The sequence below is a fragment of the Panulirus ornatus genome, chromosome 21 (assembly GCF_036320965.1).
Source record: "Panulirus ornatus isolate Po-2019 chromosome 21, ASM3632096v1, whole genome shotgun sequence".
Classification (NCBI taxonomy): domain Eukaryota; kingdom Metazoa; phylum Arthropoda; class Malacostraca; order Decapoda; family Palinuridae; genus Panulirus; species Panulirus ornatus.
In genome coordinates this window covers 29,959,343-29,974,406 of record NC_092244.1, presented here as the reverse complement: position 1 = coordinate 29,974,406, position 15,064 = coordinate 29,959,343, and the positions used below count along the sequence as shown (strand labels likewise).

The window sequence follows — 15,064 nt, the reverse complement described above, 5'->3', positions numbered from 1 at the left end:
CCTAATTCTCACAATCATGGATTCTAATCACCCTCTTTGTTTCATGACCACCTCATTTACATGATAAAACCATCTTCATAATTTTTTCCTACTCACTTTCAAACCCCTCACAGTCTTAATATTTGTTAACTCTCTTCAAGTATCACAGGCATGTTTCACTAAAAGAAACAGGTCACTGAGTAACTGTAGCTACAACAGTACAGTCAGTCCTATGCTATTCTACTTGTCATTCAATCTCTTAAACCCAGAGCATGCTTTTCTCAGGTGCATGCCTAGCATTTGCTTCAGATCACTATCCACATTTACTATGCTACTTACATGTTTAACAATCATCTTCTATTATTCCTCTTAATCACATTTTTCTGCATTACATTATTCCTTTTTTTTACTGTCACTGTCTTTGTTGCATCATTACCAGGCAAACCTTACACATCCCTCAGAAAATTCTTCAATTAGTTTTCTTATTGCTTTAAAACTGTGACTAGCTATGCAGATATCTTTGATTGGATTGGATCATAAAATTCAGGCTTATAGGCAAAGCACTGGAGCATCTAAGGCTATTCAGCACTCAATACAGTTTAGAATATTCTATCTTATAAATTCATTTTAACTCAAACAAATGACTAATTAAAATTTTGACAGAACATGAAGGGAAGAACAAAAACTACAGGAAAGAAAACAACCAACATGTATTCGTCTGAGAGCTGAAGCTTGACCTTTGCAGCATGGTTAAACCTAACAGGGAAAGGAAAATCCCCACTGCCATAGCTCAAGCCATCACTGCTCTTAAACCCCACTACCATGTTAAGGTCCATGTAGATTGGGGGTCAGATATCTTTGGCACGTATCAAATCCTTAAATATTGTACGATTCAACCACTTGATGCCATAATGCACATATTCTATCCTTCTTCTTATTACCCAATCCATAAGAGTGTTGTAAAGGAATGGTGAAACTTCACTGCTATGCTGTCAAAATATCAAACCAGCTTGTATGATAATGTCCTACTCTGACAAACTGCTGACTCTTGATACATTGGAACTGTTATTCTTATCCTATATTACCTAAATGTATTCAACAGAAATGGTCTGTGGCTAACACAGGAAACTCTACATCCATGAGCCAAAAGACACCTCTAATCTACATTATGCTCCTTCCCTACTTTGTAATTGCAGAACAGAAGGACTCTGGCAACTAATTTTCCCAGAGCTTGATATTTCTTGAATGGGGAAGGAGGGAAAAGCTATGGTTCCTATAACCCTTAGCACTGGAGTTTATGGAGGGGGAGCTCCATTCCCATACCTTTCTGGCCTTTCAGTTCCAGAACAAGGTGGAAAGCTCAATCCCACATATCCTTCTCCGGAAAATATTTCTGCATTTGAGGCATTTCCACCATCTATAATGGGCATGATATCTTGACATACCTAAAGGGTTCCACTGGTACTGAAGGTGGTCCAAGTACAGGTCCAAGAGGGTATATTTTCAATTGTAACTAGGAAGCATTAGGTAAGGTCTAATAATGTATTAAGATGGACTACAAAAAGTACAGTCTAAAATCATATGCAAATCAACACCAAACAACTGGTAAAGTTGCAAGTACTGCATCCATAAATGCATGTATGTTTTGCAAACAATTTTCATATTTTCAGTACAAATACAACTGATCTATTGCAGAATAGTTTGACTAATTTATGAGAGACTGAGATTTAATTCAGAAAACAGAGTTGGTTTGGTTGACTGTTGCTGAGCCTGAAAGAATTCAACACTACAACATAGGAGGCATGTGAAGATAGAGATAAGTGCCTGGGAAAGAAGCTGGATTGAAGCTTCAGGAAGGAGTAAGGAGGGACTCTTTTGATGGATAGAAAATTATAGTCAGTGGAGGTGGAAAGAGGATGAATAAGTCTTTTCAAAAAGGGTTTGAATTACCAATGGTTTGCTACAGGGCTCAGTTTTGGGACCATCAGAGTTCTTCATATATGTCAAAGACTTGGCAGAAGGAGTGGACTCATACCTGAATATGTGGATGGTACCAAGTAAGGGATGATGAGGATTGTATCAACTTTCAAGAGAACTTGGATGAACTCCAAAGTTGATGACATGATTACTGAAATTCTACCTCAGTTTATGGAAAATGGTGAGGATGGGAAACAGTGGAAGAAGGGCTTCATACAAATATTACAGTACCTAGCAAGAAAAAAGCTATATGAAACTGAGTGAGGACTAAGCGTATCTACTGTTGCCATAGCTCCACTGCAGGACAAGTGTTAAGGTGACAAGCTGTCTTCTTGCAATCATTAGAATATTGTTGAAGCGTATAAATAAAGGAAATGTTCAGCAAATTATTCACAATGTATATCACACTAAAAGTACAATACACTTGTCACGTTTCTTTGTTGGACATAAAGAATCACAAAGATCTAACAGAGAAAGTACAGAGGTGCTACAAAGATAGTGCCTGAACTGAGACAGTTACAGTCAAACCTATAGGGTTAAGGTATATGTCATATATTTGCTCACCTAGGAAGAGAGAAGACAAAGGGGTGACTTGATCATATCTTTCAAATTTCTATAGAAACGATGTGAAGAAGTACTTTTTAAAATTGGAGCACAAGTCTGTAGTGGATGACTGGAATAAACTATAGGATAAAATGACAAATGCAGACAGTATACCAAAAGTTCAAAAAGTTTCATAAGGATAAAGAAAGCTTAAGGGATAGGGCTGCCATGAGTTTAGAATTCCCTCCTTGTACAGTACAGAGAGGAAACTGTGAACAGGCAATTCCTAAGGTTATACAATCCAGACTCACAATGTTAAAATAAACCAATAATAGTTAAAAGATACAAAAATACCATTACTGGTACTTTTTTCAAAGATTCAGTACTATGTAACAAATGAAGAAATTACTGTGATGTATGAATTAACTATTTTCTGTTTTTCAAACTCTTAATCTTCCATTTCACGGCCTTCCTTTTTCTGTTATCTTACATAAAACCGTGGTTAAAGCAAGAAAGTACAATATCTAGATCACAGGAATTTATCAAAGGCAAAATTATCAACTGCACATCCTCAAAATATGAAATTTTCCCCCAGAGAATGTGGTATGGCACCTATATTTTCACTCCACTTCTTTTTTCTATTAGCAAATGAAACAATATTTGAGACTAATTTGTAAAGATATCTAACAAAGAATGCAGTTGGGTACATCAGGATCTTACCATTAAACAAAATTAAGGTTTATGATTTACACTCGTACAGATTCTAAAGGTTTTGTCGATTTCAAAGCTTGTCTTACCAATTTTCACAATATTTACCTTCATCTCTTCCCTGATGATCATATTCTTCCCAACAAGCAAGTGATATTTTCGTTGTGTAAAAATAATCATACTTCTGCAGGTCTTACTGTACTCTGCATATAGTTTACTACCATTCTAAAATTAAGTCCATTATATTCCATAGTCAGAATTATGACAACAATAAAGCAAAACATTACTCATTCTTGTGCTTACCTGATAAGCAAGAAGTTTTAAAAATGCCTGTCAAAAATAGAGTACCAGCCAAAAACATGCCCAATCAACCAACATGATAGCTTGAGGCCAATTCAAAAAAGTAACTTGCATTTAGTGGAAGAAAAGCATCAATGGTTTCTTGACACTTATCAGAAATGGATTAGAGTGGCATTAACGCAATCATAAAAACCAAGTAATTATAAATTCACACAAAAAAAATGACATCGTGGGTTAAACTATGTGAAAGTCAGTGAAACATCATAAAGCAACAGAAACTATGAAAGTAATCCCCCACCCCCTTATTTTCACTAGAAGCAGCGACTTGCCTAATAGGTATAGTGGTATAGGTATAGTGTATAGTGTATAGGTATAGTGGTAAAGGTATAGTATATAGTGTATAGTGTATAGGTATAGTGGAAATATACCACTGTGTGTGGTGCGTGTTGCATTCCACCACCATGGTAGAGAATGCTCATTCACTGGTATGCATTTGCATGTCTGATTGCAAACTAGGCACAAAAATGAATGTAAATAATAAACCAAAATCATATATTCTTCAAAAAAACATCAAAATTGATGTGTTAGCTTAGGGATGTCGACTGTGGTTAAGTTCTATAGATTTCTCAACACATCACCAACCTTGCTTACCCACGCATTAACTTTTCATAGCCCTCCCCACTACCATCAAATTTTAATAGCAAATAAATAATCAACATTATCTTATATACTTATCATTATCTTATAACATTATCTTATATACTAATTATTCAAAGTTTAGTCAAATTATCTACTTCCACATACGACATTTCTGTGGTAGACGTAATGTTAAAATTTACCTACTATGGCAGAAATGGGTTACTGTATTAATTACATATATATATTTTCACAGAAACTCACTGATATAATGACATACCTTTTTATTTTAATATGTTAATTCGTTGAGGTTGTATCCGTAGTGTAGAGCCAGGTCAGACAGCAGGGGAGACCAGTGAGACACACGAGTGGCCACGCCACCACGCCATCAACCACCCTAACCAATTGATCATAACTTGACCTCTCTTATCTCCTGTGGACTTGATAACGGCCATGGCTGGCCTGATTATAGTACGAGGTCTCCTCACTATCAAGCAATGACGAGTCCTCCATTTAATTCTTTGTCAGACGACTTGTCCAAGATAAGGGAGGGAAGGTGAGCGACAGTGAAGGAGGGAGGATCAGCTGAGGTGGCACGTAAACAACGCCGTTGTCAAGCCAACGCCGCCCCACCACCTGTCATGGCCATGACTACCTCATGACACTCCTCATAACAACGCCGCCCACTACCTGTCATGGCCATGACTGTCTCATGACACTCCTCATCAACAACGCCCCAACCACCTGTCATGGCCATGACTACCTGATGACACTCCTTATCAACCACCCAACCAACTGTCATGGCCATGACTGCCTCATGACACTCCTCATCAACAACGCCACCCAACTGTCATGGCCATGACTACCTCATGACACTCATCAACTGGAAATGGCACCATATAAATCATGCCTGACACCACTCTAACTGTATCTTACTTATACCCCGACTCTAATCAGGAATACCTTATAATGTATTTTCTATTAAGCCTTAACTAACGTAGCTGTGTCAGTTGTCATGGCTCTACGTGAATTTCTACCTTCCATATCTTAATAAAGTTCATTAATCCATATCCTCACACAAACTAGGAAGCTGTGTGGACTGAATGGTTTCGTCAAGGTTAGAATTGATTTAACTACCGTCATCACACTAATGCATTTCACTGCTATCATTATCTTTTATTAGGATTAAAAATGACAAAAACCACAAAATAGGACAAACGTAGGATGAACAGATTCAACTTTTGGTAACAACTTGCTATTGAATCTTTTGGAGGAGGAGGGGAAGGGGGTTGAAACTCTTGAAGGGGAAACACATTCAAGTCCATTTTTTCATTTATTAAAGAGTATTATAAGTACAAGCAATGAGTGACTAAGGACCAGAAGTTGATCGGTTTTATCATTGTTAAGACCGAGTAACATTAATACTGTCAGGCTAATTAAAGGAAAATGAGAATACGTTCAGTTAATGGATGGACACATGTAAGAATTGTCTTAGAAACTTTCAGTCGTACTTTGCAATCCCTTTAGGAATTAATTGTATATAGAAGGTCTGTTACTGAATATGCTTCTACAGTTCTATGCACATCTTCCTCTTGTTATATGGAGAAAAGCAACTCCATCGCATACTTATAGAAGTGTGAATTATTGTTGTTCCAAAGATGTTGAAAGCTCCAACTTGGGCACTGTAACTGTGCCCTTAAGGTAGCCAAAGATATCTACAAAATGATGGCAGCCAGTACGAAACTCCTACTTATAACCATCAACTGATGTAACAATAAAAGCTGTAAGTGGTGGGATAAAGTAGTGTGCTATTTAAAAGCATTCCCTCTGCCTGAACAAACCGGGCCAAGCTCAATAATACAAGATGGGAAGAAAAAGCTTAGGTAGAAGTCGATGACCCGAGTTCTACACCACTTAAAAGAAACCACTGAGTCTTATCAGAATAATAAACCGTGGATATGTATATCCCTAATCTAGTGAGGAAACCAAAGGCGGGGATTTCCTTCCAAGCCCCAAGCACAATGGACTCGGTCACCTTTAAAGAAAATATTTACAATTGTTCTAGCAGGTTACAATGACTGCTCCACCCTGGTTAGCTGCAGGAAAGACATTTCTACTTCGATTTTAAACTGCAGATTTGGTTCACACTATCGGACGCCCTGAGCACTAAACCTTATCTGTTCTAAACCAGTGATTGTGTTAAGCCTCCTACCCAGTAGTGCTCATTTTTATCATGAAAATGCTTCAAAAAGTGACATTTTCACCCCAGTCCTTACGCATTATAATGCACTCTGCATGCTACTACCTTCAACACTAGTTGCAGATGATGACAGAATATTGGAGCCTGATGAAGTGAGGTTATTGATCAGTGTCTACCATTCCTGGTTGGACTGAGATCATGGTGTGCCTTGTGTCTAGGGCGAGCACACACTCAAATTCTATGGTGGCGACCACTTTTCCTTCCCAAGACATGGAGACCCAGTGAATGATCAAGAAGTCATAGTTTACAAAGAACTATATACAAATACTATTTACATTGACGTCACAGGAACCAGAACGAAAGAATTACCACAACAATAACTGTATCTTCTCATTAAACGAAGTTTCACAGTCTTTGAAGTTTCAGTTCCTGACAGCGAACTTATTTTGCAGATGCCGTCACTGGTCTGGGAGTCCATTCGTCTTGGCTTCTGGTGTTGTATAGCCGCATCTTATCCCCACATCTGAGAATGACTTGTAAAATAATTAGTAATGCGACGTTTTCATAACTTCCCCGACAAATGGAGCAGCCTGGCGACCATAATGTGTCCTACAGACCAGTGTCATTAATGAGCAAGGCTGACAGTTTCAGGTCCCACTCAAAGAGTTGGCACAGAGCTTGTTCAACTCGTCTTAGTGTTCGAGCTGAACTTTTGCAATGATGTCAGACATGAGCATCAAGGAAGTCATCCTGGTCTTCTTGACACAAGACAATTGGCAGACTTCCTAGAGGAAGGCAGGCAGACTCGAATTGTCGACTCTGGTCCGAACGTAACTTCTGTGACGTACCAAAACTGGTGGTGGTGATGGCGGTTGCTTCGTCCACCACAGAATGGACTAGCGGCCGCTTGGGTTCACGGTGAAGCTTACTCTCAGCCTTGGTGTTTGCTGTTGGTTATTCTCACCCTGATTACTGTGACATAGTCAAGTTATAAAGAAGCTCAACCCCGCCGCGTAGGTCCCCTTTCCTGGTACAGACACAGCTCTGTGACACCGTGATGCACGCTAATCCACCTCGAGCACAGACACAGTACTCTTCTCTGCCACAACTTCGTGATACCACAAGCTGGTGATCCGCTTTCTGTGCTACATGATACTTCATAACAGACCACGGAACGTTCATCCCGCTGTGCCCAGGTGTTCACGAACGACAGGTTTGACTGAAACACACACACACTCTCTCGTGTTGAAAGACGAGCTGCAGATAGTAATTCTCTTCTTCAGAGCCTCCGCTCGGATACCAGCGCCCTGAGACTCACCCTTGCAAAACTGATGGAGTTGGATGCTACTGACATTAGCGTTTCTTACGTGGCTAAAAAGACTTTCGTCCTCTCGGTCGTTTCGTTTACTAGCACTGAGTCTGGTTGCAGGTCCAACATGGTCTAACGTTGTATTATTCACTACTGCCGTAGTGCACCTTGCGCTACTAGACAGACATTTGAAACCTTGACCTTGGCTTAGCGGTTCCTGTGGGCCTCCCTCCCCGAGTCAACACTAGCCCTGGGAATCCTCTTGGTTGCTTTCAAATATCAGATCTAGGAGCTAGCACGATGCATTACGGTTACTTCATATCTAAAGTGCCGCTACATATGGTTACTTCATAATCTAAAGTGTCGCTACATTTGGTTACTTCATAATCTAAAGTGTCGCTACATATGGTTACTTCATAATCTAAAGTGTCGCTACATTTGGTTACTTCATAATCTAAAGCGTCGCTACATTTGGTTACTTCATAATCTAAAGCGTCGCTACATATGGTTACTTCATAATCTAAAGTGTCGCTACATATGGTTACTTCATAATCTAAAGTGTCGCTACATTTGGTTACTTCATAATGTAAAGCGTCGCTACATATGGTTACTTCATAATCTAAAGTGTCGCTACATTTGGTTACTTCATAATCTCGTTTCGCTACATATGGTTACTTCATAAGCTAGTGTCGCTACATTTGGTTACTTCATAATCTAAAGTGTCGCTACATTTGGTTACTTCATAATCTCGTTTCGCTACATATGGTTACTTCATAATCTAGTGTCGCTACATTTGGTTACTTCATAATCTAAAGTGTCGCTACATATGGTTACTTCGTAATCTAGAGTGTCGCTACATATGGTTACTTCATAATCTAAAGTGTCGCTACATATGGTTACTTCATAATCTAAAGTGTCGCTACATTTGGTTACTTCAAAATCTAGTGTCGCTACATTTGGTTACTTCATAATCTAAAGTGTCGCTACATTTGGTTACTTCATAATCTCGTTTCGCTACATATGGTTACTTCATAATCTAGTGTCGCTACATTTGGTTACTTCATAATCTAAAGTGTCGCTACATATGGTCACTTCATAATCTAAAGTGTCGCTACATATGGTTACTTCATAATCTAAAGTGTCGCTACACCTGGTTACTTCATAATCTAAAGTGTCGCTACATATGGTTACTTCATAATCTAAAGTGTCGCTACATTTGGGTACTTCATAATCTAAAGCGTCGCTACATATGGTTACTTCATAATCTAAAGCGTCGCTACATATGGTTACTTCATAATCTAAAGTGTCGCTACATATGGTTACTTCATAATCTAAAGTGTCGCTACATATGGTTACTTCATAATCCATAGAGCATAAAATACCGTTGTGTTATACAGCAATTCGTCAGTGTTGGGAGGAGTGCAGCAGAGGATAACAGCTCACATTGCTTCGAGCAGTCATCTGACGTGGCTATGTCCGCTACGCTGGACGGCACTTGGGATAGCGCTGTGGCCAGTGTGCGGGTCAGTACTGTTGCAAGGCATTACCCCTTCAGGTTATGATTTCAGCATACCCAGTATGACCATCATAATGCTAAGTGATTCCCTCTAATGGTTTACTTTAACAGATATATTCTTACTGTTTAACTTCGCTCAGATGAAATTCACGTAATGCTCTGTGTGCTCTCCGGTAAGGATTCACATAACAATATATTCTACTATTGAATTGCAAGCTCCAAAAGCCATATGTATGTAGCGGTTAGCGTTCCTGACCATGACGCATTCACGGGCCGTTCAGGGTCGAGAGTATATGTTCGAATCCTGGTTGCGGCAGTCGGTCCACAGTCAACCCAGCTGTTTATCCACCCCTACGGGTTGGTCGATAAATTGGGTACGTGGCTCAGGCGAGGGTAGTGAGTGGTGGGATGAAGAAGTAAGAATGCTAGTGAAAGAGAAGAGAGGCGTTTGGATGAGTTTTGCAGGGAAGTAGTGCAAATGACTGGGAGATGTATAAAAGAAAGAGGCAGGAGGTCTAGAGGAAGGTGCGAGAAGTGAAAAAAAAGGGCAAATGGGAGTTGGGGTGAGAGAGTATCATTAGATTTTATGAGGATAAAAAGATGTTTTGGAAGGAGGTAAATAAAGTGCGTAAAACAAGGGAATCAATGGGAACTTCAGTGAAGGGGGCTAATGGGGAGGTGATAACAAGTAGTGGTGATGTGAGAAGGAGATGGAGGGAGTATTTTGAAGGTTTGTTGAATGTGTTTGACAGAGTGGCAGATACAGGGTGTTTTGGTCGAGGTGGTGTGCAAAGTGAGAGGGTCAGGGAGAATGGTTAGGTAAACAGAGGAGGTAGTGAAAGGTTTGCGGAAGATGAGAGCCGGCAAGGCGGCGGGTTTGGATGATATTGCATTGGAATTTATCAAAAAAGGGGGTGACTGTATTATTGACTGGTTGGTGAGGATATCCATTTTATGTATGGCTCATGGTGAAGTGCCTGAGGATTGGCGGAATGCATGCATAGTGCCACTGTACAAAGGCAAAGGGGATAAAGGTGAGTTCTCAAATTATAGAGGTATAAGTTTGTTGAGTATTACTGGGAAATTAAACGTGAGTGCTCAAATTATAGAGGAATAAGTTTGTTGAGTATTACTGGGAAATTATATGGGAGGGTATTGATTGAGAGGGTGAAGGAATGTACAGAGCATCAGATTGGGGAGGAGCAGTGTGGTTTCAGAAGTGGTAGAGGATGTGTGGATCAGGTGTTTGCTTTGAAGAATGTATGTGAGAAATACTTAGAAAAGCTAATGGATTTGTACGTAGCATTTATGGATCTGGAGAAGGCATATGATAGAGTTGATAGAGATGCTTTGTGGAAGGTATTAAGAGTATATGGTGTGGGAGGGAAGTTGATAGAAGCAGTGAAAAGCTTTCATCAAGGATGTAAGGCATGTGTACGAATAGGAAGAGAGGAAAGTGATTGGTTCCTAATGAATGATAGTTAGCGGCAGAGATGCGTGATGTCTCCATGGTTGTTTTATTTCTTTATGGATGGGGTTGTTAGGGAGGTGAATGCAAGAGTTTTGGAGAGAGGGGCAAGTGTATAGTCTGTTGAGGATGAGAGGGCTTGGGAAGTAAGTCAGTTGTTCGTTGATGATATATCGCTGGTGGCTGATTCGGGTGAGAAACTGCAGAAGCTGGTGACTGAGTTTGGTAAAGTGTGTGAAAGAAGAAAGCTGAGAGTAAATGTGAATAAGAGCAAGGTTATTAGGTTCAGTAGGGGTGAGGGACAAGTTAATTGAGAGGTAAAGTTGAATGGAGAAAACCTGGAGGAAGTGAAGTGTTTTAGATATCTGGGAGTGGATTTAGCAGCGGATGGAATCATGGAAGCAGAAGTGAGTCACACGGTGGGGGAGGGGGCGAAGGTTCTGGAAGCGTTGAAGAATGTGTGGAAGGCGAGAACGTTATCTCGGAGAGCAAAAATGGGTATTATTGAAGGAGTAGTGGTTCCAACAATGTTATGTGGGTGCGAGGCGTGGGCTATAGATAGGGTTGTGCAGAGGAGGGTGGATGTGTTGGAAATGAGATGTTTGAGGACAATATGTGGTGTGAGGTGGTTTGATCGAGTAAGTAATGAAAGGGTAAGAGAGATATGTGGTAATAAAAAAGAGTGTGGTTGAGTGAGCAGAAAAGGTTTTATTGAAATGGTTTGGCCACATAGAGAGAATGAGTGAGGAAAGATTGACAGAGAGGATATGTGTGTCAGAGGTGGAGGGAACGAGAAGTGGGAGACCAAATTGGAGGTGGAAGGATGGAGTGAAAAAGGTTTTGAGCGATCGGGGCCTGAACATACAGGATGATGTAAGGCGTGCAAGGAATAGAGTGAATTGGAACGATGTGGTATACCGGGGTCGACATGCTGTCAATGGATTGAACCAGGGTATGTGAAGCGTCTGGGGTAAACCATGGAAAGTTGTGTGGGGCCTGGATGTGGAAAGGGAGCCGTGGTTTCGGTGCATTATACATGACGGCTAGAGACTGAGTGTGAACGGATGTGGCCTTTGTTGTCTTTTCCTAGCGCTACCTTGCGCGCGCGTGGGGGAAGGGGGGTGCCATTTAATGTGTGGCGGGGTGAACGAGAATGGATGAAGGCAGCAAGTATGAATGTGTACATGCTTATATACGTATATGTATGTGTATATAAATGTATGTATACATTTATATGTATAGGTATGTATATGTGCGTGTATGGGCGTTTATGTATATACATGTGTATGTGGGTGGGTTGTGCCATTCTTTCGTGTTTCCTTGCGCTACCTTGCTAACACGGGAGACAGCAATTAAGTATAATATATATATATATATATATATATATATATATATATATATATATATATATATATATATATATATGTGTGTGTGTGTGTGTGTCAAAGCAAAGCATGGCTAAAATACTAGATATAAACCATGGTAAGACCTCGAAACAAGTAAGATTATATAACCATGAATAATATTGTAAATCCTTACCACAATATTCATGTTCTACATTGGTACATGACTCCCACAACCAACTGTTCACATTGACCAACGCACAGTATCTACTAACACAGGAAAAGTTCACAGCCTAATTTAGAGGAACTTACGTTTAGAAGCTGGCAATACTGACTCCTTGACTGGTTGTCATACAGATAACCGAGAACAGAAATACTAAAACAACATAAGCTCTTTAATCCATCAATTACCAAATTAATATTCGTTATGCAGATGTAAAATGCAAGATAAAAAGTGAGATGTTCAGTTGAGCTTAACTGAACAAACCGTTTCTGTTTTGACGGGAAGTAGGTCGTGTTTGCCAGCAAGACACTGTGGCAACGTTGTTCAGGGTAAGGGAAACGTTGTCTGTGTGGCGGAAACGTTCACAGACTTCCATCACAAAACATTTACAGCCACACAAGTGGTCTACAGCTACCCATGTTAAAGTCGATACGAGTTTGTTATACAAAGACTTTCAGTCAGACATGTTAGACACCTGGTAATGTTCGCACGTTTTAATGAAAATAATTCAAGAAACATTTGAATACATTTTATTTTTTTGCGACTCAAGGCGGAAGAGAACCGACGCTAGTGAAACATGGCATGTGCAGAGCGAAGAATAACTACACTGACTTTACGTTAACAAACTGTAAATATCAGAACTAAAATAAATGAAAATATTCACGAATTCAATAATCACTATATACATATATATATATATATATATATATATATATATATATATATATATATATATATATATATATATATTCTTTTTTTTTTTCTTTCAAACTATTCGCCATTTCCCGCGTTAGCGAGGTAGCGTTAAGAACAGAGAACTGGGCCTTTGAGGGAATATCCTCACCTGGCCCCCTTCTCTGTTCCTTCTTTTGGAAAATCAAAAAAAAAAAGAAAAAAGATAATGAGAGGGGAGGATTTCCAGCCCTCCCGCTCCCTCCCCTTTTAGTCGCCTTCTACGACACGCAAGGAATACGTGGGAAGTATTCTTTCTCCCCTATCCCCAGGGATAATATATATATATATATATATATATATATATATATATATATATATATATATATATATATATATATATATATATATATATTTTCCAAAAGAAGGAACAGAGAAGGGGGCCAGGTGAGGATATTCCCTAAAACGCCCAGTCCTCTGTTCTTAATGCTACCTCGCTAATGCGGGAAATGGCGAATAGTGTGAAAGAAAGAAAAGAATATATATATATATATATATATATATATATATATATATATATATATATATATATATATAGTGACGGTGGATATCGTCTTATAATTCTCATTAACCACCTGAAGGTGTTCAACAAGTTACAGTTAGTGTGACGCGCCTCAGTGACCCGCGCAGCTGACAGGCCTACAGCTCAACCATCACCCCAAGCGCTACACTTTGTATAACTTTATTAATTGAATATTGAATATCTATCTTTTCCTCTTCGTAAACTTGTCCGTTTTCCGATAATTGAAAGAACTTTTCTTCTGTAGGAAAAGTCCGATATTGACGAGGTAAATGATTATATATATATATATATATATATATATATATATATATATATATATATATATATATATATATATATATATATATTATCCCTGGGGATAGGTGATTAAGAATACTTCCCACGTATTCCCTGCGTGTCGTAGAAGGCGACTAAAAGGGGAGGGAGCTGGGGGCTGGAAATCCTCCCCTCTCGTTTTTTTTTTAATTTTCCAAAAGAAGGAACAGAGGGGGCCAGGTGAGGATATTCCAAAAAAGGCCCAGTCCTCTGTTCTTAACGCTACCTCGCCAACGCGGGAAATGGCAAATAGTTTAAAAGAAAAAGATATATATATATATATATATATATATATATATATATATATATATATATATATATATATATATTATCCCTGGGGATAGGGGAGAAAGAATACTTCCCACGTATTCCCTGCGTGTCGTAGAAGGCGACTAAAAGGGGAGGGAGCGGGGGGCTGGAAATCCTCCCCTTAAGTTTTTACTTTTCCAAAAGAAGGAACAGAGAAGGGGCCAAGTGAGGATTTTCCCTCTTAGACTCGGTCCTCTGTTCTTAACGCTACTTCTCTAACACGGGATATATATATATATATATATATATATATATATATATATATATATGTCACATACAAACCTCCAAGAGCCAGGATCGAACCCGGGACCCCTGCGCAACAGGCGGGAGCGCTACCGCTAGGCTATGATCGCCCCTAATAGGGAAATGACTATTCGAATACTATGTACTCGAATACCCTTCGACTCACGTTGGTGAGCAACGGTGTAGACCCCGTTGCTCACCAACATGAGAGGAAGGGTGTTCGAGTACATAGTATTCCAATAGTTATTTCTCTATTAGGGGCGTTCATAGCCTAGCGGTAGCGCTCCCGCCCGTTGCACACGGGTCCCGGGTTCGATCCTGGCTGTTGCCAGCAAGAGGTTACACCGCGAGTGAGTCACGTCCGGCGAGGTTGCATCACTGGGAGTACAGTCCCGTCAAAGAACCTCACACTCCAAAGGAGTATGAAGTTCCCTGCAGCTTTGGGGGCGCTGGGAGCTATGAAAAGACGTCTTGGGAAACACAAGGACTTCTTAAAAGATGGGCTTGGTCCAGTGTACCAACCAAACATTACATGGTTAGGAATCATGGTCCAGTGTACCAACCAAACATTACATGGTTAGGAATCATGATCCAGTGTACCAACCAAACATTACATGGCTAAGAATCATGATCCAGTGTACCAACCAAACAGGAGTCGAGTCACACCTCACCACAGGTCAGGTCACAACGCAGTAAACCATCTCTGACGCAGCAGGTCATTAGGTCGGTTCATTTTCCAG

General features: G+C 39.8%; 1 protein-coding gene across 5 annotated transcripts in view; it reads right to left on the bottom strand.

The window, feature by feature from the left end:
* LOC139756436 (chitinase-3-like protein 2) overlaps window positions 1-15,064 on the bottom strand; it is a 213,358-nt gene that overhangs the window by 98,095 nt on the left and 100,199 nt on the right. The window contains exon 1 of one of the 5 annotated variants that reach the window (XR_011714339.1): window positions 4,424-4,784. The exons of 2 other annotated variants lie outside the window; for them this stretch is intronic. The gene's annotated coding sequence lies outside the window, so the exon portion shown is untranslated. Of the gene's footprint in view, window positions 1-4,423; window positions 4,843-15,064 lie in introns of those variants that run through there. 2 more of the 5 variants (XM_071675879.1, XM_071675878.1) reach the window with 2 other exon arrangements.